This window comes from Balaenoptera ricei, chromosome 20, assembly GCF_028023285.1.
Source record: "Balaenoptera ricei isolate mBalRic1 chromosome 20, mBalRic1.hap2, whole genome shotgun sequence".
Classification (NCBI taxonomy): Eukaryota; Metazoa; Chordata; class Mammalia; order Artiodactyla; family Balaenopteridae; genus Balaenoptera; species Balaenoptera ricei.
The window spans coordinates 27581680-27606853 of NC_082658.1; the positions used below are offsets into that span (position 1 = coordinate 27581680).

At 35.8% G+C, this 25174-nt stretch overlaps 1 protein-coding gene across 1 annotated transcript in view; it reads right to left on the reverse strand.

The window, feature by feature from the left end:
- CA10 (carbonic anhydrase 10) overlaps positions 1 to 25174 on the reverse strand; it is a 604800-nt gene that overhangs the window by 330870 nt on the left and 248756 nt on the right. The gene's annotated exons all lie outside the window — the stretch shown is intronic.

Sequence of the window (25174 nt, forward strand, 5' to 3'; positions counted from 1 at the left end):
ACTATCTTGGGCATTTTATGTGGCACTTTTTGGATAAAGGATGTAGGAAAATTACCCATTCAGAAACAACATTCAATACATGGTTTGCCACCTTGCCAGGGAAGAGAGTGGCAGCCAGATAACAAAGCAGACCTATAGCACCACCTCTAAGGATAAAATATGTATGATGGTAGAAGCAAAACAAATAGGCTGAAGAGATGAATTAACAGGCTGAAAATGGCGAAAACCTGGTGCAGGCTACCACTTTCCCTCATTCTTTCAAATTATGAAAAAGAGAAGGAAACTGGCTGAAGGTCAGTGTTCTTCTGATTCCATGCCCTCTTCTTCCTAAACCCTTGATACAGATGGAAAATATTTCTCCCCTGACTTTATCTTTACTGCAACATTCTGAAAAGGAACACAGTGTTGGAGTCAGACAGCCTAAGGTTGAAACTCAGCTTTTTCTTGTCGTCCCTGTGACTCTAGGTAAATTATTAAACAACTGTACATTTCAGTTTCCTAGTCTGTAAAACTGACCATCTCAAGTTGTTTGGGGAATTAAATAACATAAAATACGTATGTATAAATGGATGTGGTAAGTACTTAATATATTTATTTCCTTTCTCTTTTTCCATCTATTTGTAATTCCAGGATCTGGGGCATGTTTTTTTCACTCATCTTTTTATCATTTCATTCAATAAACATTTATAAAGTGCTTTCTTTGTGCTATATACTTTGCTGCTAACCAGAAGCTGTCAGCCACAGCCATAAAAATTAGTGGGCCAAAGGAACCCAGACTGTAGGTCGAAGGGGGTCACTCTTATTCAAGATCCTGTGCCTCATATCTGTTGATGCTTTAAGCACAAAATCCATGGGGGAAATAAATGCCAGACCACATAGTAATTGGCAAGGACAATATGTTCTTCCAAATAGATTTTGTTGCTCCCACTTGAATCTGGATCAAGGGACTCTGACTGTTGTTAATTCACCCCTGAAAGGTGATTAACACATACACTTTCCCTTTCAGCTATATAGGTCCCAGTCTATGAAAAGGCAAATTAAAGGCCTTACCAAAAGTGTAATTATGAGAATTTGTGTAACATTTGACCTTTTATTCTTCATAATCCTTTTAATTTTATACTTCTAATCACAGACAGTAACAATATGGAACACACAGAATGGTCTGACTATATTAGTGAAGTCACCTATTTATATATTATCTGTGATCACTTACTTTCACCCATTACAGTCTTCTAAGTGAGTAGCTTACAGTTATTAACTTTCAGGAAGCCCCTATATATCATAGCATCATACCATTAAACTTTTTGGAAATTCATCACAAATCAGTATACAGATGACATTGATGTCTTATTGCTATTCATTCCTCCTGGGCCATTTTTAGCAGTTCATTTTTTATATCCCTGCAGTGCTGAAATATGGCTCACTCTAGTATCTGTCCTTTTGGTAATCGCAAAAGGAAAACTTGGCAGTTGTCATATATTACACTCTTGAGAAAAATGCTAGTAATACTTCGAAATGATTGAACAGTGTGGACTCAAAACTGCCTGTCAGGGCTATTTTCTCACTCCTATTTAGATTTTTTTTTTTTTAATCTTACCTTTTGGATTCAGAAACTGTGAAATAACCATTAAAAGGCAATGTACTGAATAAGAATCACTTACTTGGAAAAGCCTACAAGCGTTTCCCTCTTTCTTCCTGTTGAACTTTCCAGCATGCTTCTAACATGGGTTTAAAGTGTTGCATGTAATGCCTGCAATGCTGCTAGAGATATGGTATCACTGACAAGAAGCTGGTGGGGGACTGGGTTTGTGAAATAGCCTAGGACATCCCTCGTTCTGGAATAGTGGTGGCTAAAGCTGGAAAATAAGTTGAGGGCATTGCTTTGTGACTACCAAGGCATAAGCTACACACATATGCCAACCTTACCTCTGCAACGATGTGATTAGGAGGAATATAGCCTTGTAGAAGGCAAGCAAGTAAAGAAGATGTATTAAGAGAGGAATTAGGATGAAGGTAAGGAAAGTCAGAGTCCCACATAATCACTTCTACGCTTCCTCCCCAGTTAGTGGCAATTGTGTTTGTGGAGAGTAGAGTACAGGGCACAGGCAGCTCAGTTTGAATGATGCTTCAGGAGGCCAGAATATGGTCACTGGAATCATTACCAATATGAATATTTGTAACAAATCTGAAACTTTATTTTCAACACTAGTTATAATAGATGCTGTTGTTGATCCACTCCAACTCCCTTTTCTAGGTCAGTGGACAGGTTTTCCAGCTTCTTTGAGTGTTGGTTGCAATCAACTCACCCTCCTCCTAGGAACTGTCCCTGGCCTGTAAGAATAGTGATGTGCTAATAAGTGTTTATCAACCAGCTCTCCAGGAAAAAAGATCCTGGTGTGTAGCATTTCCAGATTTCTGTGGTGTAAACATTCCTACCACAGGGGATTTCAATTACCAACTTGATGTCACTGAGTGCAAATGTGGGAAAAGATGTACAAGACAGGCTCTTGAAAGCCAGCGTGAGTCAGTTCCTCTAGTCCACCACTGTGAAAAGCTGTTTTGCCTGGGGATTCCAGGGAGATTAAACTCAGTTTAGGCTGCCTCCCTAGACCCAGGGATAGGTGGGGGACTGATAGCACTCTGGTGCCATTCATGCTCAAGAGCTCCCTGTGGGATCAGGCTCCAGTTGGATTCTGATTAGATCCATATCTTTGCTGAATTTCTCCCCCTGCCTTGCTTCTCCCATTCCTTTGTAGCTTTCACTTGAGAATACTTCCTCATCAAATCATTTGCACAAGATTCTACCTCAGGCTCTAAACCTGAGCTTGGAGAGCATCAGACTCCAAAAAGGTGATGCAACACTTATTTTGGACTGATAATTTTGCCAAAATCTTATTCTATCAAAGTTTCTCCAGCTCAGAATAAATAATTTAGAAGTCATCAAACACTGAGTTGATTTCTATATTCAAGGCTACTTAACAAATGAGCACTAAGCAGCAACATGCTGTACATAATGTGTATCCCCTTTCTTCATCACAGCACATGGAATGCCTTTTTCTCATATTGAAAAGTTAGTGAAAATAGCTACTTGTCTAAAAATTGAAACAAGAGTAGCTTTCTCTCAATTAAAAATGAATATTTTCTGAATATTTTAGAGAAAAATACAAATTATGAAAAATCTCTGTTTTTTGTGATGTGGTGTGAAGCATATTTGTGTATTAAAGATGGGAGAAAACACTTTCGGGTAGGTGCGATGCTGTTAGTTTGATAGGATTGTATTGAATATGACACACCAAACTGTGTGAGTGTGTATGTGTACACTTATGGGTAAAAATGAGATCATATGTAAATATGGTTTGTGTATAGTCAGAGCATGTGCGTTTCAGGGCTAAGGTCCAGAACTGATTAAATGTCATATTAAATATCACAGCTGATGAAGATCTGAGTAAAAACAGGAAAAGAATCTGTTCAGCACATTAAGTGGGCAATGTTAACGTTAACAAAATGAAACACATTACTAAATAGACACTGGGTTTAGTGTATGACTAAAACAGAAATTAGGCTGAACTAGCTAATCTTTAAAAAAATTTTGTATTTATCTTATTAATAAAAATTGCATATATTTAAGGTGTACACCATGATGATTTGATCTACATATACATAGTGAGATGAATACTATAGTCAACCTAATTAATGTATCCATCTCCTCATATAGTTACCTTTTTTGGTGGTGAGATCACCTGAAATCTACTTCTTTCTTAACAAATTCCCAGTAGCCAATACAGTATTATTAACTTTAGTCATCATGCTTTATTTTAGATCTCTAGATCTTATCCTATACAACTGCAACTTTGGGGCAGGAAGGTGGGGGAAATGGGAAGATGAACTGGCTAATCTTAATATTACCTACAGTTTGGATCTTGCCTTAGTATACTGCATAACAAAGGATCAGAACACCTACAGTCTAAAATGATAAAGATATGAGATACTGGAAAGAAATGGATTGGTGATTTAGTTATTCTTAATCCTTCATACAACATTAATAAGGTTGTAGCTATATGACATTAACTTTTCATAAGAAAAATTAAAAGTCTGATAATTGCTCAGATGTTCAACTGCTTATGGTGTTTAGACTCCCCAAATCATATTTTTGATTCTAGTTTTCCAGTTTTAATCTAATTCTTTTGTTTTAGAAAGACAGGACTTAGAAGAAAATTAGAATTTTCTTAAGTCCTTCAAACAGAATCTACTTCATTTTTTTCCTGAAGTGATAAGGAAATTTATTTTACTTTTATTTTCATACTGAAGGTTTCTAGGCAATGATAACCCTTAAACAGGATTCAAAGTCTCTAAAGTTCATGTAGGGAGAGCTTTGTTGGTTTATCCAGCCAAATGATCAGGCTTACAAGGAGTAGGTTGCCCAATTTTAGAACCTTGTTGGAGAAAACGCACAACTGATACCAGATTTTTAATCTCAAAATTCAGAACTTCTTTGGGTATGTGATTGTTTCTATGTCACCCAGATGCTCTGGCAGTTTTATCTTCTTGATTGTGATGGAGACACTTGTTCTGGAATGCTTGAGAGATAAGGTTAGCTGGGAAGAAGTCTGTAAAAATTAGGTCATTTATTTCCCTTTCTCCTCCTCCCCCATATTTAGATGGATGGCAAGAAAGCTGAGCTGCAAGTAGTGTATGTGAATAAGACGTGTTATTGTCTATTTTTTTTTAAATTTTGTCATTTCTATTTTTTTTAATTTTTATTTATTTATTTATTTATTTATTTATTTATTTATTTATTTATTTATGGCTGTGTTGGGTCTTCATCTCTGTGCGAGGGCCTTCTCCAGCTGTGGCAAGCGGGGGCCACTCCTCATCGCGGTGCGCGGGCCTCTCACTATCGAGTCCTCTCTTGTTGCGGAGCACAGGCTCCAGATGCGCAAGCTCAGTAACTGTGGCTCACCGGCCCAGTTGCTCCGCGGCACGTGGGATCCTCCCAGACCAGGCCTCGAACCCGTGTCTCCTGCATTGGCAGGCAGACTCTCAACCACTGCGCCACCAGGGAAGCCCTACTGTCTATTTTTAAAAGAACAGCTAATTTGTAAAATGCCTGTTAGTTTTATCTGTGGAATCAAATAACCAGAAAACTAGGTGATACCATGTGACAGACACTTAACTCGTGAGATTACTGGAGGAAAATCTTCCTTCTAGAAAATCATCTGCCTATAAATTCATTAAACACCTTCAGTTAATTCTCTCTGTATTCTTTTATAAAAATTGTGTTTGGTTCTCAGATAACTTGATTTTTCTCTCATTTAAGTATTGTCACCAAACTCATACAATTTTCAATCCCTCTAAAATGTATGAAAGGGGAAAGCCTATTCCACTTTGATGCAGAAGACAGAGGGCACATGTTTCTCAGTCATATATACTCAGGACCAGGAGAAAAGAGGGAAGAAAGGAAGGGGAGAACAGAAGTATAGGAAAAAATAAAGGGGAGAAAGGAAATTGGAGAGGATTGGAGAGGGGAGGAAAAGATAAGAGAGTAAGTCAGAGAGATGGAAAAGAGGAGGGAAATGAGAAAGAGAGAGAGAGAGTAAAAGAACAAGAAGCAGGAAAGGAAAGCAGTCTTTTAAAAGAAAATACTCACCAGAGGAGTAAACAATGCGATCTAGATACATTTATAAAAAACTAAAGCCAACATCCAGATGTTTCCTTGGGAGATTTGCCTAATGACTCTGCATTGATTTACTAGGTGATGTCAAGAAGTACACATTACATGAAACTGCCAAGACAGTGAGCAGTAATCTTCAGCCCAGATCTAAGCGAGGCAACAATGCATGAGAATCTGATAAGAACCTGATACCAGCAGCAGAACACCTTTACTCTGAATCTATTTCCCAACTTAGAATATAGCATCGTAGTATTTCTCATTTGGCTTAACTTTCATCACTTTTCAATGTTACGCTCTGAAACCTTCCACTGTCTGCCAAAAGCTCTGCTCTGAGCGTAAACACAATTACCTTGGCCTCATTTTTAAATCGTTAATCAAAGTCCTTTCTTATAGCATTCGTTTTACCCTGAATCCTCCATTCTAGCTACTCAGAGAAAAATATCCTAAAGGAGAAAGAGTGTATTCAAAACTTTGAGGAATAATTTTGAAAGAGGATGAGAAGAGGAGAATGCAAGTTTCCCAAATAAATGCTAGGGCTCTGAAGGGCGTTTTCATTTAAACTAGAGGGTTTACATCTTAGTTAAATCCTCATTTAGGAGTCAGCCTCAAACAAATATATTCCTTGTGTCCCATCTAACCACTATTCATATAGAATCAGAGTTTCTAGATTGGAAGGGGATTCCCTTGTCAAGTCAAAAATCTTATTTTATGCTTGAGCTTGCTCTACAGTCTCAAGTGGCTTCAGTGCCTGCCAGAATGCTTTCTGTGATGGGATTCTCAATGAAACATATGGAGGTCTTTCATTTTTCACACGGCTTGAATTCTTATTTTGAATTGAAGTCTAGTCTAAGTCACTTCCAAACACCTGGGCTAGTTCTCTGTGTCTGAGGCTGCACAGGACAGTTATAATTAGAAGGCACCTGTATTACACTTTAAAATATTTTTCTTTCAGATAGATAAAATTGAACATAGAACATTTGATTTTTCTCATCACCACTTTATTCCTCTTCTTTTGTACTTCACTTTGTATATGTCTTTTCCATTAATTAATCTAACCATCAGTTCTGAAAGATCTGACTGATCCCAGATATTGTCTTCTTAGTGATGGTTATTGCAGGACAATAACCTCACTTATCATGGGCATAGTACCTTATATACTATATAATTAGATTGAACTGCTCTCTTAGCATCTTTCCTGTGCTATTTATTCATACTGAAAACATTATCTATTAACTTCCTCTACTTTTTTCACATGCAGTAATTTTACAACAAAAAATCTAGCTCAGCCTGAATCTGTACAGCTTTTTATAAATATATACCTGGTAGGAAAGCTTTACCTTTATGCTTACTAAATTTCAACCTTTTGGGTTGGGGATACTGGCAAGGTGGTTCTGAATTCTAATTCTGTCATTCAAAGAATTGCAATCACTTCACCTCTCAGCATTTGTTACTGATTCAAATGTGAATATTAATCTCTTTTACCGAGAAACTCAAGTGGGAGTTAAGTGTTTTTTCACTAAGAGCAGCAACATTCCTGATGGTAGCTACTCTGGTCTGAATGTTTGTGTTCCCCCAAATTCGTATGTTGAAATCCTAATCCCCAAATTGTTGTTATTAGAAGGTGGGGCTTTGAGAAGGTGATAAAGGTAGAAGGGTAGAGAACCTCTTGATTGGGACTAGTACCCTTATAAAAGAGGTCCCACAGAGCTTCTTAGCCTCTTCTATCATATGAGTATAAAACAAAAAAGCACCAGCTATGAACCAGGAAGAGAGCCCTCATCAGAATGTGACCATGCTACTGCCTACACCTTGGACTTCCAGCCTCCCAAACTGTGAGAAATAATTTTCCATTCTTTATAAGCTATCCAGTCTGTGGGAGGTTGTTATAGTAGCCCGAATGGACCACGACAGTAGCTAACAATTGTTGAGCATTTTCTTCTTTGCCAGCCACTAGCTTAACTGCATTATAACCTGACTAATAAGTGCATTATTTCATATAATTACTTCTACCACAACCCTATGTAATGAGTACTATTATGATTTCCCTTTTAAAAATGAGGAAACTGAAGTTTAGAGAGGTTAGACCTTTTGTATCTAGGTGGTCAGTGGCAAACCTAAAATTCAAACCAAAGCAGAACATCTGTGGACATCTATGTTCCTTAAATGGAAATTTACTCTATGTTAATACTGCAACTTCCTCTAACTATAACTTTAAAAGATCTTCTCATTCTGGAAGTCTCAATTCTTGTTGGACCTTATTCTCTCTGAAACTGTTTTTCAAGATTATTTTCCCTTTTGTCTTTCTCCTTGGCTATAAGCCCTTTCTCTCACATCTCTTATATGTGATTTAAAAATATTTCTTGCAAAGCCCCCTGTGTAGCCATATCTGCGGTATCTTTAGCTCCTGCCAGTTCCTTTTTTCTTACCATCTTTTGTAATTGTATTATCATAATTTAACTTTTAAGAGCTTCCCAATCCTTAAGAGTTATCTTCCATGAGGCAATGAGATCATATGTATTTCAGCTATGATATTTCAAAATTATGCTTTGTTAGAGCTTAGGATCCAAGTTTGACAGCACTTAGTTTTGTTTTTTTTTTTTAACCTTGGCTACTATATTTTCTAAGATAACACATCCACTTTCTCCCAGAGTTTTACCTTGTTGGTTAGAATTAGATGCAAATAGAGAAACCTTGTATTGCTTCCTTCTGAGAAAAGATATTATCAAATGGAAAGTCGAGAAATTCATCAAACTACAAAATACAGATGCATAAGAATTGCATTCACTTCTTCATTAGCTTTTAAAGATCTGCTCTATACCACAAATATACATAAAGCTGTACATACAATTTCCATACCAGAGCTTCAGTGTAAAAAGACCTATGGTATTTAAAGACAGCTAATGAGTTCCAAATGAGTAGGTATACTTATCTATGAAAGTTTACTATCAGTTATCCGATAAAAATAAGCACCACACCAACATATCTAGATGACAAAATGGATCTATCTTTACATTTTATTCAATCTTCCTCATATGGAGCCAGAATATCTAATATTTAAAAGACCCTCCTACAGATAATATTTTATTCTACCTAATTTTTCATGTTAGTTTATATTCTAGCATCCCCATAAAGCCTGGTTCAAAAAATTCAAGTTCTTAACCCTATTAAAAATTAATGCTCTCCCATTGCCTCTTCCACCCTCTTCTTTCTGGATTCTTGCTGGCATTATTGTTAATTAGGCTGCTTTTTTTTTTTTTATTTTTTTTTTTTAAGTTTTTTTTTTTTTTTTTAATTAGGCTGCTTTTTCAAACAAGATGAGCAGTCTCTTTTGCCAGGAATTGTCCTTTTATGAAGAAGACTTCAAGGAGAAGTAGAGACAATATGGTGGAGTAGAAGAAGTGATCTCACATCCTCTCATGAAAACACCAAAATCAAAACTAACTGCTGAACAACCATCAACAAAAAAGACTGGAACGTACCAAAAAAGATATGCTACATCAAAAGACAAAGAAGCCACAGTGAGAAGGTAAGCCACAGTGAGACGGTAAGAGGGGAGTTTTTGCAACATAATCATGAACTGGAAAATAATTATATCACAGAGGTTCTCCCACAGGAGTGAGAGTTCTGAGCCCCATGTCAGTCTACCCATCCTGAGGGTCTGACATCAGGAGGAGGAGGCTCTAGATCATTTGGCTTTGAAGGCAAGCAGGACTTGAGTGCAGGAGCTGCACAGAACTGAGGGAAAAGAGATTCCACTTTTGGAGGGCACACAGAAGTTTTCACATGCACTGGGACCTAGGGCAAAGCAGTGCTCCATAGGAGCCTGGGCCAGAAATACGTGTGGGTCTTGGAGGTTCTCCTGGTTGGGGGGAGGGGTGGCAGGAGGTGGATGTGGCTCACTGTGGGGGAAGACACTGGTGGCAGACGCCCTAGGAAATATTCATCAGTGTGAGCCTTCCCAGAGTTTGACATTTTGGCACCAAGGCCTAGCCCCAGAAAACAGCCTGCAGGTTCCAGTGGTGAGACACCTCAGGCCAAACAACCAACAGGGAGAAAAGCCAGCCACATCCATCAGGAGAAAGACTGCCTGAAGTCTTCCTGAGTGACCAGATGTCTCTAAACACACCCTTTGACACAGCCCTGCCCACAAGAGTTATCCCTGGTGGATAACTTGGAGTTAGACCCAGCTCCACTCCAACCTCACCCACCTGGGGGCAGATACCAGAAACAGGAAGTACTACAAACCTGCAGCCTGACAAACAGAGACAGAAAGTCAGACAAAATGAGATGGCAGAGAAATATGTTCCACATGAAGGAACAAGATAAAACCCCAGAAGAACAACTAAGTGAAGTAAAGATAGGCAATCTGCCTGGAAAAGAATTCAGAGTAATGATAGTAAAGATGATCCAAGATCTTGGGGAAAAAATGGAGGCCAGCCTGAGAAGATACAAGAAGTATTTAACAAAGAGCTAGAAAATTTAAAGAACAAACAAACAGATGAAAAACACAATAACTGAAATGAAAAATACAGTAGAAGGAATCCATAGCAGACTAAAACATGCAGAAGAATGAATAAGTGAGCTGAAAGACAGATTGGTGGAAATCACTGCTGAGGAACAGAATAAAGAAAAGAATGAAAAGAAATGAGGACAATTTAAGAGACCTCTGGGACAACATTAAATGCATCAACATGTGCATTATAGGGGTTCCAGAAGGAGAATACAGAGAGAAAGAAGCAGAGAAAATATTTGAAGAGATAATAGCCATAAACCTCCCTAACATGGGAAAGGAAACACTCACTCAAGTTCAGGAAGTGCAGAAAGTCCTTTACAGGATAAACCCAAGCAGGAATATGCCAAGACACATATTAATCAAACTGACAAAAATTAAAGACAAAGAGAAAATATTAAAAGCAACAAGGGGAAATCAGCAAGTAACATACAAGGGAATCCCCATATGGTTAACAGCTGATTTTTCAGCAGAAACTCTGCAGGCCAGAAGGGAGGGGAACAATATGTTTAAAGTGATGAAAGGGAAAAACCTACAACCAAGAATACTCTACTCAGCAAGGCTTTCATTCAGATTTGATGGAGAAATCAAAAGCTTTACAGACAAGCAAAAGCTAAGAGAATTCAGCACCACCAAACCAGCTTTACAACAAATGCTAAAGGAGCTTCTCTAGGCGAAAAAAGAAAGACCACAACTAGAAACAAACAAAGAAAAATATGAATGGGAAAGCTCACCAGTAAAGGCAAACATACAGTAAGGGTAGGAAATCATCCACATACAAATATGGTATCAAAACCAGCAATCATGAGAAGAGGAGAGTACAAGTGCAGGATACTGGAAGTGCATTTGAAATTAAGAGACCAGCAACTTAAAACTATATATATATATATAAAATATATATATATATATATATATATATATATATATATAATGTATGTGTGTATATATATATATACGTATATACATATATATACACACACACACACACACATATATATATATATATACAGACTGCTATATCAAAGTGTCATGGGAACTACAAATCAAAAATCTACAATAGATACACACACACACACACACACACACACACACACACACACAAGAAATCCAAACACAACACTAAAGATAGTCACCAAATCACAAGAGAAGAGAACAAAGGAGAAAGGGGGAAAAAAAGACCTACAAAACAAACCCAAAACAATTAACAAAATGGCAATAAGAACATACATATCAATAATTATGTTAAATGTAAATGAATTAAGTGCTCCAACCAAAAGACATAGAACTGGCTGAATGGATACAAAAACAAAACCCGTATATATGCTGTCTACAAGAGACCCACTTCAGATCTAGGGATACATACACACTGAAAGTGAGGTGATGGAAAAAGGCATTTCATGCAAATGGAAATCAAAAGAAAGCTGAAGTAGCAATACTCATATCAGACAAAATTGACTTTAAAATACAGACTGTTACAAGAGACAAAGCTGGACACTACATAATGATCAAGAAATCAATCCAAGAAGAAGATATAACAATCATAAATATATATGTACACAACATAGAAGCACCTCAATATATAAGACAAATGCTAATAGCCATAGAAGGAGAAATTGGCAATGACACAATAATAGTGGGGAACTTTAACCTCCACTTACATCAATGGAAAGATCATCCAGACAAAAAATCAATAAGGAAACACAGGTCTTAAATGGCACAGCAGACCAGATGGACTTAATTGATATTTATAGAGCATTCCATCCAAAAGCAACAGAATACACATTCTTTTTAAATATTTATTTATTTATATATTTATTTGGCTACACAAGGTCTTAGTTGCAGCACACAGCATCTTAATTGCAATACACTGGATTTTTAGTTACAGCATGTGAGCTCTTAACTGTAGCAAGTGAACTCTTAGTTGTGGCATGTGGGATCTACTTCCCTGACCAGGTATTGAACCTGGGCCGCCTGCATTGGGAGCACAGTGTCTTAGCCACTGGACCACCAGAGAAGTCCCAGAATACACATTCTTTTCAAGTGCACATGGAACATTCTCTAGAACAGATCACATGCTGGGCCACTAAGCAAACCTTGATAAATTTAAGAAAATTGAAATAATATCAAGTATCTACTTCAACAACATCACTATGAGATTAGAAATAAACTACAAGAAAAAAACTGTAAAAAACACAAACATGTGGAGAAGAAACAATATGTTACTAAACGACCAATGTATCACTGAAGAAATCTAAGAAGAAATTTTAAAACACCTGGAAAAAAATAAAAATGAATACATGAAGATTCAAAACCTACAGTACTCAGCAAAATCAGTTCTAAGAGGGAAGTTTATAGCAATACAAACTTATCTCAGGAAACAAGAAAAATCTCAAATAGACAACCTAAATGTACACCTAAAGCAACTAGAGAAAGAAGAACAAACAAACCCAAAGTTGGTAGAAGGAAAGAAATCATAAATATCAGAGCAGAAACAAATGAAATAAAGATGAGGAAAACAATAGCAAAGATCAAGGAAACTAAAAGCTGGTTCTTTGAGAAGATAAACAAAGTTGATAAACCTTTAGCCAGACTCATCAAAAAAAAAAAAAAAAAAAGAGAGAGGACTCAAATCAAATCAATAAAATTAGAAATGAAAAAGGAGAAGTTACAACTGATACCACAGAAATACAAAGGATCATAAGAGACTACTACCAGCAATTATATGCCAATATAATGGACAACCTAGAAGAAATGGACAAATTCTTAGAAAGGCATAACCTTCCAAGACTGAACCAGGAAGAAATAGAAAATATGAACAGACCAATCACAAGTACTGAAATTGATACCGTGATTTAAAAATTTCTAACAAAGAAAAGTCCAGGACCAGATGGCTTCGCAGGCAAATTCTATCAACCATTTAGAGAAGAGTCAACACCTATCCTTCTAAAACTCTTCCAAAAAATTGCAGAGGATTAAATGCCCTCAAACCCATTCTGTGAAGCCACCATCACCCTGATACCAAAACCTGACAAAGATACCCACAGAAAAGAAAATTACAGGCCAATATAACTGATGAACATAGACACCACAATTCTCAACAAAATACTAGCAATACGAATTCAACAATACATTAACAGGATCATACACCAAGATCAATTGGGATTTATCCCAGGGATGCAAGAATTTTTCAATATCCTCTAATCAATTAGTGTGATACACCCCATCAACAAATTGAAGAATAAAAAAGATATGGTCAGCTCAATAGATGAGGAAAAGCTTTTGACAAAATTCAACACCCATTTATGATTAAAAGAAAAAACACTCTCCAGAAAGTGGTCATAGAGGGAAGCTACCTCAACGTAATAAATGCCATATATGACAAACCTACAGCTAACATCATACTTAATGGTGAAAAGCTGAAAGCATTTCCTGTAATATCAGGAACAAACAAGGATGTCCACTTTTGCCACTTTTATTCAAGAAATTATTGAAAGTCCTAGCCATGGAAATCAGAGAAGAGAAAGAAATAAAAGGAATCCAAACTGGAAAAGAAGAAGTAAAACTGTCATTGTTTGCAGATGAAATGATACTATACATAGAAAATCCTAAAGATGTTACCAGAAAACTACTGGAGCTCATCAATGAATTTGGTAAATTTGCAGGATACAAACTTAATACACAGAAATCTCTTGCATTCCTATACACTAACAATGAAAGATCAGGAAGAGAAATTAGGGAAACAATCCCATTTACTATCATATCAAAAAGAATAAAAAACCTAGGAATAAACCTACCTAAGGAATCAAAAGACCTGTACTCAGAAAACTTTAAGATGCTGATAAAAAATATCAAAGAAGACACAAACAGATGGAGAAATATACTATGTGCTTGGATTGGAAGAATCAATATTGCCAAAATGATTATACTTTGTGAAGAAATCTACAGATTCAATGCAATCCCTATCAAATTAACAATGGCATTTTTCACAGAAGTAGACAAAAATCTTTAAATTTGTATGGAAACACAGAAGACTTCGAATAGCCAAAGCATACTGAGAAAGAAAAATGGAGCTGGAGGAATCAGGCTCCCTAACTTCAGACTATACTATAAAGCTACAGTAATCAAAACAGTTTGGTACATGTCCTGTGGTGCAGACAAAAAATAAATTTTGATACTCGCACAAAAAATGGCATATACCTCAATGGAACAGGATAGAAAGTCCAGAGATAAAGTCATGCACTCATGGTCACCTAATCTATGACAAAGGAGGCAAGAATATACCATGGAGAAAAGACAGTCTCTTGAATAAGTGGTGCTGGTAAAACTGGATGGCTACATGTAAAAGAATGAAATTTGAGCATCCTCTAACAACATACATGAAAATAAACTCAAAATGGATTAAAGATCTAAATGTAAGATGGTGTTCTATAAAGCTCTTAGGGAAAAAAACAGGCAGAACCTTCTTTGACATAAATGGCAGCAATTTCTTTTGGGATCCAACCTTAAGAGTAATGAAAATTTTTAAAATAAACAAAGTGGATCTAATTAAACTTAAAAGCTTTTGCACAGGAAAGGAAACCATAAACAAAACAAAAAGACAACCCACAGAATGGGAGAAGATATTTACAAACATAGAGACCAACAAGGGATTAATCTTCAAAATATACAAGCAGCTCATGCAGCTCAATATAAAAAAAAAACAACCCAATCCAAAAATGGGCAGATCTAAATAAACACTTCTCCAAAGAAGACATTCAGATAGCCAAGAAGCACATGAAAGGATGCTCAACATCACTAATTATTAGAGAAATGCAAATCAAAACTAAAATGAGGTATCACCTCACACTGGGCAGAACGGCCATTATGAAAAAATCTATAAATAATAAATGCTGGAGAGGGTGTGAAGAAAAGGGAATGCTCCTGTACTTTTGATGGGAATGTAAATTGGTACAGTCACTATGGAGAACAGCATAGAAGTTCTGTAAGAAACTAAGGACAGAGCTACCATATTCTTCAGCAATTCCACTCCTGGACATCAATCCAGAGAAAACCATAATTTGAAAATATACATGCACCCCAATGTTCATTGCAGAACTATTTACAATAGCCAAGATATGGAAGCAACTTAAATGTCCATTGACAGACAACTGGATAAAGAAGATGTTGTATAAATATATACAATGGAATATTGCTCAGCCCTAAAAAGGAACAAAATAATGCCATATGCAGCAACATGGTTGGAACTAGAGATTATTATATTAAGTGAAGTAAGTCAGACAGAGGAAGACAAATATCATGTCACTTATATGTGGAATCTAAAAAAAAAATGGTACAAATGAACTTATTTACAAAACAGAACCAAACTAACAGACTTCAAATACAAACTTATGGTTACCAAAGTGGAAATGTGTGGGGAGGAATAAATTAAGAGTTTGGGATTAACATATACACACTACTATATTATAAAATAGATAACCAACAAGGACCTACTGTGAAGCACAGTGAACTCTACTCAATAATCTCTAATAACCTATATAGGAAAAGAATCTGAGAAAGAATGGGTATATGTATATGTATAACTTAATCACTTTGCTGTACATCTGAAATTAACACAACATTTTAAATCAACTATACCCCAGTACAAAATAAAAATTAGTTTGGGAAAAAATAGTGCCAATATGACTGATTTGACGGTTAATGATTTCACTGCTTCCATATTCCACAATTATGGCTAAATAGTTATTTAATTCAGTAACTCCCATTTAACTTCTTTATATCTATGTTTGCTTTTAAAATTTTTAATAACATTTATTGTTTTCTTTCTAATTTTACAAACAATACATTTTCATTGAAGACAACAAGCGTACACAGAAGCAAAAGGCAAAAACAAATTATCACCTACAATCCCCATGCCCCCCAAAGACAAACATCATTAGCATTTTGATGCATTTCCTCCCAGTGTCTACATACTTTTTTTTTTTTGAATTGAGGTATAATAGACTTACATTATGTTAGTTTCAGGTGTACAACATATTGATTTGATGTTTCAATACAATAAAAAAAGATCACCTTGATATGTCTAGTTACCATCAGTCACCATACAAAGGTATTAAAATATAATTGAATATATTTCCCATGCTATACATTTCATTCTATGATTCATTTATTTAGTAATTGGAATTTTGTACCTTGAATTTCCCTCACCTATTTCACTCATCCCTCCACCAGCTTGTGCTCTGGTCACCAGCAATTTGTTCTCTGTATCTATATTTCTGCTCTGTTTTTTCTAGTTTTTTTTTTTTTGGTTTGGTTGTTCATTTCTTTTGTTTTTAGATTCACATATAAGTGAAATCATCTGGTATATGTCTTTCTCTGTTTGACTTACTTAGCATAATATCCTCTAGGTGCATCAATGTTGTTGCAAATGGCAAGATTTCATTCGTTTTTATGGTTTTCCATTGTACATATAAACTTTTATCTTCCTTATCTGTATATCTATAGATGAACACTTAGGTTGCTTCAATATCATGATTATTGTAAATAATGCTCCAATAAAAAAAAAAAGGTGCTTATATCTTTTCAAATTAGTATTTTTTTTCCTTTGGAAAAATACCCAGAAGTGGAATTGTGGTTTTAATTTGCTTTTCCCTGATGATTAGTGATGTTGAGTATCTTTTCATGTGTCCGTTGGCCACCTGTATGTCTTCTTGGGAAAAATGTCTATTCAGGTCCTCTGACCATTTTTTTAAAAATGGGATTGCTGGTTTTTTTGATGTTGAGTTCTATAAGTTCTTTGTATATTGTGAATATTAACCCTTATCAGATATATCATATGAAAATATCTTCTCCCATTCAGTAGGTGGTCTTTTCATTTTGTTAATAGTTTTCTTCTCTATGCAAAATCTTTTTGGTTTCACATAGTCCCATTTGTTTATTTTTGCTTTTGTTTCCCTTGCCTAAGGAGATATATACAAAAAATATATATATTGCTAAGGCTAATGTCAAAGAGTATATTGCCTACAAACTCTTCTAGGAGTTTTATGCTTTCTGATCTTACACTTAGGTCTTTAATCCATTTTGAGTTTATTTTGTATTTGGTGAGAGAAAGTAGTTTACTTTGATTCTTTTGTATGGAGCTGTCCAGTTTTCCCAATGTCATTTATTGAAGAGGCTGTCTTTATTCCATAGTGTATTCTTGTCTCCTTTGCCATAGATTAATTGACCTTAGGTGCATGGGTTTATTTCTGGGCTATCGATTCTGTCCCATTGATTAATGTGTCTGTTTTTGTGCCAGTACCATACTGTTCTAAATACCATAGCTTTGTAGAATGAGTGGAAATCAGGGAGTGTGAAACCTCCTGCTTTGTTTTTCTTTCTCAAGATTGTTTTGGCTATTTGAGGTCCTTTGTGTTTCCATACAAATTTTAGAATAAATTATTTGTTCTGGTTCTGTGAAAAAAATGTCATTAGTATTTTGATAGAGATTACATTGAATCTGTAGGTTGATTAGGTAAAATAGTCATTATAACAATATTAATTCTTCCAGTCCTTGAATATATCTTTCCATTTGTTCGTATCATCTTCAATTAATGTCTTATAGTGTTCCGAGTGCAGGTCTTTTACCTTCTTGGTTAGATTTATTCTTAGGCATTTTATTTTTTCATGCAATTTTAAATGGGGTTGTTTTCTTAATTTCTCTTTCTGATGCTTTGTTGTTAGTGTATAGAAATGTGACAGATTTTAGTATATTGATCTTATATCTTAGATCTTTACTGAATTCATTTAGTAGTTTTCACATTCTTTGTTGGTGTCTTTAGGGTTGTCTCTATATACTATCATGTCATCTGCAAAGAGTGATGGTTTTACTTCTTCCTTTCCAATTTGGATTCCTTATTTATTTTTCTTCTCTGATTGCTGTGGCTAGAACTTCCAATACTGTGGTGAGAGAAGGCATCCTTGTCTATTTCCTAATCTTACAGAAAATGCTTTCAGCTTTTCACCATTCACTGTGATGTTTAGCTGTGGTCTTGTCATATATGCCCCTTATTATGTTGAGGTATATTCCCTCTATATTCACTTTGTTGAGAGTTTTTGTCATAAACTGTTGTTGAATTTTGTCAAAATCTATTCTTGCATCAATTAAGATGATCATATGACTTTTTATTCTTCATTTTGTTAGTGTAGTGTATCTTGTTGATTAATTTACAGATATTGAAGCATTCTTGCATCCCTGGGATAGAGCCCACTTGATCATGGTGTATGATCCTTTCAATATACTGTTGAATTGGTTTGCTAATAGTTTTTTGAGGAATTTTCCATCAATTTTCAGCAGTGATATTTGATTCTAATTTTCTTTTTTGTGGTGTCTTTGTCTGCTTTTTGTATCAGGGTGATGTTGGCCTCATAGAGTGATTTCAAAGGCCTTCCTTTCTCTTCAATTATTTTCTAATAGTTTGAAAAAGATAGTTGTTAACTCTTCTTTAAATGTTTGAGAGAATTCACCTGTGAAGCCATCCAGTCCTAGACTTTTTTTGTTGGAAGTTGTTTGATTACTGATTCAATTTTATTACTGGTATTTGGTCTGTTCTTATTTTCTATTTCTTCCTAATTCGTCTGGGAGATTGTACATTTCTAGGAATTTATCCATTTTTTTTTCTAGGTTGTCTATTTTATTGGCATATAATTGTTCATAATGTTTTCTTATGAGTCTTTGTATCTCTGTGGTGTCAGTTGTAACTTCTCCCTTTTCCCTTCTGATTTTATTGATTTGGCTCCTCTCTCTTGCTTTCTTGATGAGTCTCGCTAACGTTTATCAGTTTTGTTTATCTTTTCAAAGAACCAGTTCTTAATTTCGTTGCTCTTTTCTATTGTTTTGTTTGTTTGTTTGTTTCTTATAAATTTATTTCTGCTCTGATTTTTATTATTTCTTTCCTTCTACTAACTTTGGGGTTTTTCGTTTTTTTCTAATTCCTTTAGTGTACAGGTGGATTGTTTATTTGAAATTTTTCTTGAGGTAGGCCTGTATCACTACAAACTTCCCTCTTAGACCTGTTTTTGTTGCATCTCATAGATTTTGGACTATGTGCTTCCATTTTCATGTGTCTTCAGGTATTTTTAAAATTTCCTCTGATTTCTTCAGTAACCCATCAGTTATTTAATACCACATTATTTAAACTCCTCATGTTTGTGGTTTTTGCAGTTTTTTCCCTTTTAGTTGATCTGTAGTCTCAAACTCTTTTGGTCAGAAATGATGCTTGATGTGATTTCAAACTTTAATTTTTTGAGATTTGTTTTGTGGCCTAGCATTTGATCTATCCTGGATAATGTTCCATATGCATTTGAAGAGAATGTGTATTATGCTACTTTTAGATGAAATGTTCTGTATATATCTTTTAATACTATTTTGTGTAATGTGTTGTTTAAGGCCAGTGTTACTGATTTTCCATCTGGATGATCTGTCCATTGATGTAAGCAGGGTGTTATAGTCCCCTACTATTATTGAGTTACTGTCAATTTCTCCATTTATGTCTGTTTATATTTGTTTTATGTATTGAGGTGCTCTTATCTATGTTAGGAGCATATATATTTAAAACTGTTATATTTCCTTCATTGATTTATTTTTGATCATTATATAATGTCCTTCTTTGTCTCTTGTTACAGTCTCTGTTATAAACTCTATTCTGTCTGATATAAGTGTCTCCATCCCTGCTTTCTTTTCATTTCCATTTGCATGGAATATCTTTTTCCATCCCTCATTTTCGATCTGTGTGTTTTTAAATCTGAGGTAGGCCTCTTGTAGGCAGCATATATATAGGCCTTGTTTTTTATCCATTTACCCACTATATGTCTTCTGATTGGAACACTTAGTGCATTTACCTTTAAAGTAATTATTGTTAAGTATGCACGCATCACCATTTTGTTAATTGTTCTGGGGTTTTCTTTTGTAGTTCTTTTTTGTTCCTTTCTTCTTTTGATCTCTTCCCTTGTGATTTGATGACTATCTTTAGTACTATGTTTGGATTCCTTTCTCTTTTAGTGTGCATCTGCTATCAATGTATGGAAAAACCTGAATGAATTTTTTGGCCAACCAAATATATAGCAATACATGATTATTTTATGTTCAAGTGTATTTTAACAACCTTGAATTTTTACTCCCCCCCTCCATGTTTAATTTTTTACCTCCTATTTCATACCTTTCTAGTTTGTGTATTCCTTAACTATTTATTGTGGATATAGATAATTTTACTTTTGTCTTTTAACCTTCCTTCTAGCTTTATAAGTGGTTGATCTATTACCTTTACAGTATATTTGCTTTTACCAATGAGATTTTTCCTTTTACAATTTTCATATTTTTAATTGTGACCTTTTCTTTTCCACTTAGATAAGTCCCTTTAACATTTCTTATAAATCCAGTTAGTCATGCTGAACTCTTTTAGTTGTTCTTGTTTCTAAAACTCTTTATGCCTCCTTCAAATCTAAATGATAGCCTTTCTGGGTAGAGTACTCTTGGTTGTAGGTTTTTTTCCTTTCATCACTTTGAATATATTATGCCACTCCCTTCTGGTCTGCAAAGTTTCTGCTGAAAAGTCAGCTGATAGACTTATGGGAGGTCCCTTGTATGTAATTGGTTGCTTTTATCTTGTTGCTTTTAATACTCTATCTTTAATTCTTGCTATTTTAATTACAATGTCTTGGTGTGGCCCTCTTTGGCTTTATCTTCTTTGGGACTCTGTGGTTCTTGGACCTGGATGTTAGTTTCCTTTCCCAGGTTAGGGAAGTTTTTGATTATTGTGTCTTCAAATAATTTATCTGCCCCTTTCTTTCTCTATTCTCTTATGGGACCCTTACATTGTAAATATTAGTGTGCTTGATGTTGTCTCAGAGGTCTCAAACTATCTTCATTTTATAAAATTCTTTTTTTTTCTCTTTTCCGTTATGTTAGGGTGATTCCTACTGCTCTTTTCCAGTTTGCTGATCCATTCCTCTGTATCATTTAATCGACTGTGATTCCTTCTAGTGTATTTTTAAATTTAAATTACTGATTCTTCAGCTCTGTTTGGTACTTTATATTTTCTAATTCTATTTCACTTCTCACTGTGTTCATCCATTCTTCTCCTGGGTTCACTGAGCATCTTGATGATTATTACCTTGAACTCTTTATTGGGCAGATTGCTTATCTTCATTTTGTTAAAAATTTTTTCCTGAGGTTTTGTCTTGTTCCTTCTTTGGTACATATTTCTCTGTCTCCTCATTTTGCCTATTCTCTGTATTTATATCCAGTGTTAGGCAATTTGGTTATATTTCCTGATTTTGGAGAAGTGACCTCACGTAGGAGAGGTCCTATGGAGCCTACCAGCACACTCTCTTCTGGTTACCACAGCTATATGCTCTAGGAGTGCCCCCTATGTTGGCTGCATGGGCCTTTCTGTTGTGGCAGGACCAACTACTGTGGGAATGCTGGTAGGTGAGGCTGCATTCTGCCTGGTTGGCCACCAGGCTCTGCTTCACATGGTGGCTGCTGGCTCACTGGTGGGTTAGGCCAGTTCCCAGTACAGCTGGTTGCATGGATCAGGGTGGGGGGGGTCCCTGGGCTGGTGCTGTCCTTCTGGTGGTCTAAGCCAGGTCCTAGGGCAGCTGGCTGTGGGGTCTGGGATGGTCTTGGCGTGGTGCTGGTCCGCTGGTTGGTGTGTAAGTCCCAGGCACTAATAGGATAGAAAGAAGACTCTAAAATGGTGCTTGCCAGCACCAGTGTCCTTGAGGTAGAACAAGTTCCCAGGCACTGCCACCAGTGTCTGTGTCTCCAAGGTGGGTCCCAATTTCCTTCTGCCTCTCTGAGAAGCTCTCCAAAATCTGCAGGTGGGTCTGATCTGGGATACTTTCAAATTACTGATTCTGCCCTAGGTCCTTTAGCATGTGAGATTTTGTGTGCACCCTTTAAGAGCAGAGTCTCTATTTCCTAAAGCCTTCCAACTCTCTCAATATGTCAGCCTTGCTGACCATCAAAGCCACACATTTTGGGGGCTCATCTTTCTGCTGCAGGACCCCTTAGCTAGGGAGCCTAATGTGGGGCTTGGTCCCCTTCCTCCTTGGGGAGGAACTCTGCATTTGTTATTGTCTTCCCATTTATGGGTTGCCTACACAGGGGTGTGGGTCTTGACTATATTATGTCTCCACCCCTCCTACCCAACTCATTGCAGTTCCTTCTTTATATCTTTAGTTGCGGAAAATATTTCAGCTAGTCTTGAGGTTGTTCTTGTAGATAGTTGCTCTGTAAATGATTGTAATTTTGGTGTGCCCATGGCAAGACGTAAGCTCAGGGTCTTCCTACTCCTCTATCTTGGCCACATTTCTCCCAAAGTAGGATTCTTATATCCATATGCAGTGCAACAATATATGAGTGTTGTTTGAAAGTACACTTATTTTGGATTTTGTCCTATGTGTCAGATATTAACAACTGGATAAAAAGTACTCTTCTTCAAGAAAAAAAAAAAATTGCTTAAAAATTATCATTGTAAATAAGCATCTTAAAAGGTAAAAGAAACCACATTGTTTGTAAAATAAATATCCTTTTTTATATCCAAGACATCATATGTTTTGATTCTCATCTATTATTACCCTTTGTAGTCTTGTGTTCACATTGAATTTCAGCTCTACCTCATGCTAAAACAAATAAACAAACAAACAAACAAAACCTGTAATTCATCATCTGAGCTCTATGCCAAATCAAATATGTTCAAACAAACACAGTAACACAGTGAGGTACTGCAGCAGAGCTGCTTCGTGGGTTTGTAAATAAGGTACATTTAACAATGAGCAGGAATAATGTTCATGGATACAAATGTGACATAAAACACATAATGACTGGGATACATTTAACATGTTGATACCCAGCTGATCTCAGACTTCAAAATGTGGCAGCTTTCCCAAATTCTACAAAACCTCCTAATCTTGCAGAGAGGTTTTTAAACCTTTTAAGTTGGATACACATTTCTTCAAGGAAAAACTAAATTCAGAGCCAGTGATTTGAATCCTTACTTCCAAAATAAATCTCCAATTCATTAAACACCATCTTTTAATAGATTGCAAACATGATTTAGCTATTGTCTATCAAGTTTAGGCATTACATTATCAGTTAGTTTATCCAACTACCATCTATATTTTATATTTTCCACCTTTAACAAATGCAAAGGAAATCATCAAACGGTCCTCAGCTCTTCAAACAGCTGACAACGCAAAGCATGCCAGATATAAATATTTATACCATCAAAAGTAAATGTTTCCAAAATTCCAAACTCCAAAGCATTTGAAAATTGATTTGGATCAGGTACACTTTACTAAATTAAAAATATATTTTTTAAATCACATAACAACAAAAAAACACCAAAAGATAACATAACTTATGAATGATTTTTAACACCAGCTATCTCTCATTCTCTTCTTTCCCAATAAATTTTAGAGAGCTTTCCTGAATTAGTTTTTTTATTTCTTTCACATCAAGATTTTCCTCTAAGATGGTCTGATGGAAAATGAAACTTGTATATTCACTGTTTGTGTTAGCTTGCTACATTTTCCATCCCACTCCCTATGTACTTTTTACCTAATAATGCTTTAAATCCTTGTCATACTCTTAAGAAAAAATTCAGTTCCTTAACATGGCCTCAGGATCTCGCCTCTGCCTTCTTCTTCCATCCTTATCTCCTCACCAACTCCTCTTAGGTCTCTGTGCTTCAGCCTTGCTGGCCATCTTTCAGGTAATTTCTGGAATTCAGGTACCAGCCTTCCTTCTGCTTTGTGTGTGTTTACTTTTTTCATTTCTCAGTTTGCCTAGGATACAGTTATATCCTCCATCACCCTCTCCAAGAGAGAAAGAGTGATTGCATATTCAAAATTGCAATTTGCCCTTTTTATATACTGGTCAGTGAACCTATACATGCTCATGACTTGATTTGAATGATTCAACTTTTTAGAGAGAGGTATATGTAGAACCCAAGTCAAGTTCCTTTTAGGGTTTGTAAAATAAAACTGCAATTGGAACAATAATTAAGGTAGGTTAGTTTTCTATACAATCAGAACAATAAACATCATGAACTTATATAGGACCTTTTTACAAAAGTGCTTCCCAAGTCATATTTAAAACAGCACACAAACACTACTTAGCTAAATAGTCTCAATCACATGCAAGATCCTTTAAAACTTGCCTTGTGACCTGAGTCAAAGTCACTAACAAAATTTTGATGGGTCATTCGATTTTTCAATGTGTGTGTGAAAATTATGTGATAAGAAAAAAATACAATATATCAGAAGGTGAAAAGATTACTTACAAACTTGTGGTAATTAAGGTGAACAGACTGCATAAGGGGAGTAGAAAGCAGAGCCCAAGGAGCCCAACCCCTGGAGAATCAGGCATCAGCAATAGTGAAATTTATCCAAATTTTAACCCCAGTTTCTTGCACACAAATGATTTTCCGTTCCTCTTGAGTTCACAACAGCTAAATCACGTTCAAACACAGTTTTCTGTGTGTGTTTTTTCCACCTTCAACAATCTACTCAACAGTAAGGGTAGCTAAATAGAGATAAACCAGAAAAAAAAAAAACAAAAAAACACAAACACTAGATTCCAGTGATGAGGAAACCCCATGGACATTATGCTCTTCCACAAATTAAGGAGGAGCTCATTATGGGGGAAGGATAGGGAAGAAGGGATGTTGATGTGAGAATCGGGAAGCATAGTTCAGCGTTTCTGTGCAGGAGCTATGATTCTTAGCCAGCAAGCCATAGTAAAATTAATTATTGATTTTCCTATAAATCATCTAAGGTGATTTTTGTTTGTTTTTCCTTCCAGGATGATAAATGTCTGATTTTACTTTTGTTAAAATTTTTTTTTCACTTTGTTGAGGTTAAAAGAAGCCCCAGTAAAGAGGTTTCTGAGAGGAAGAATTTTCCCAGCATGATATGCAGAGGAGGCAATGCTGTTTTCTAACTTTCTTTCATGA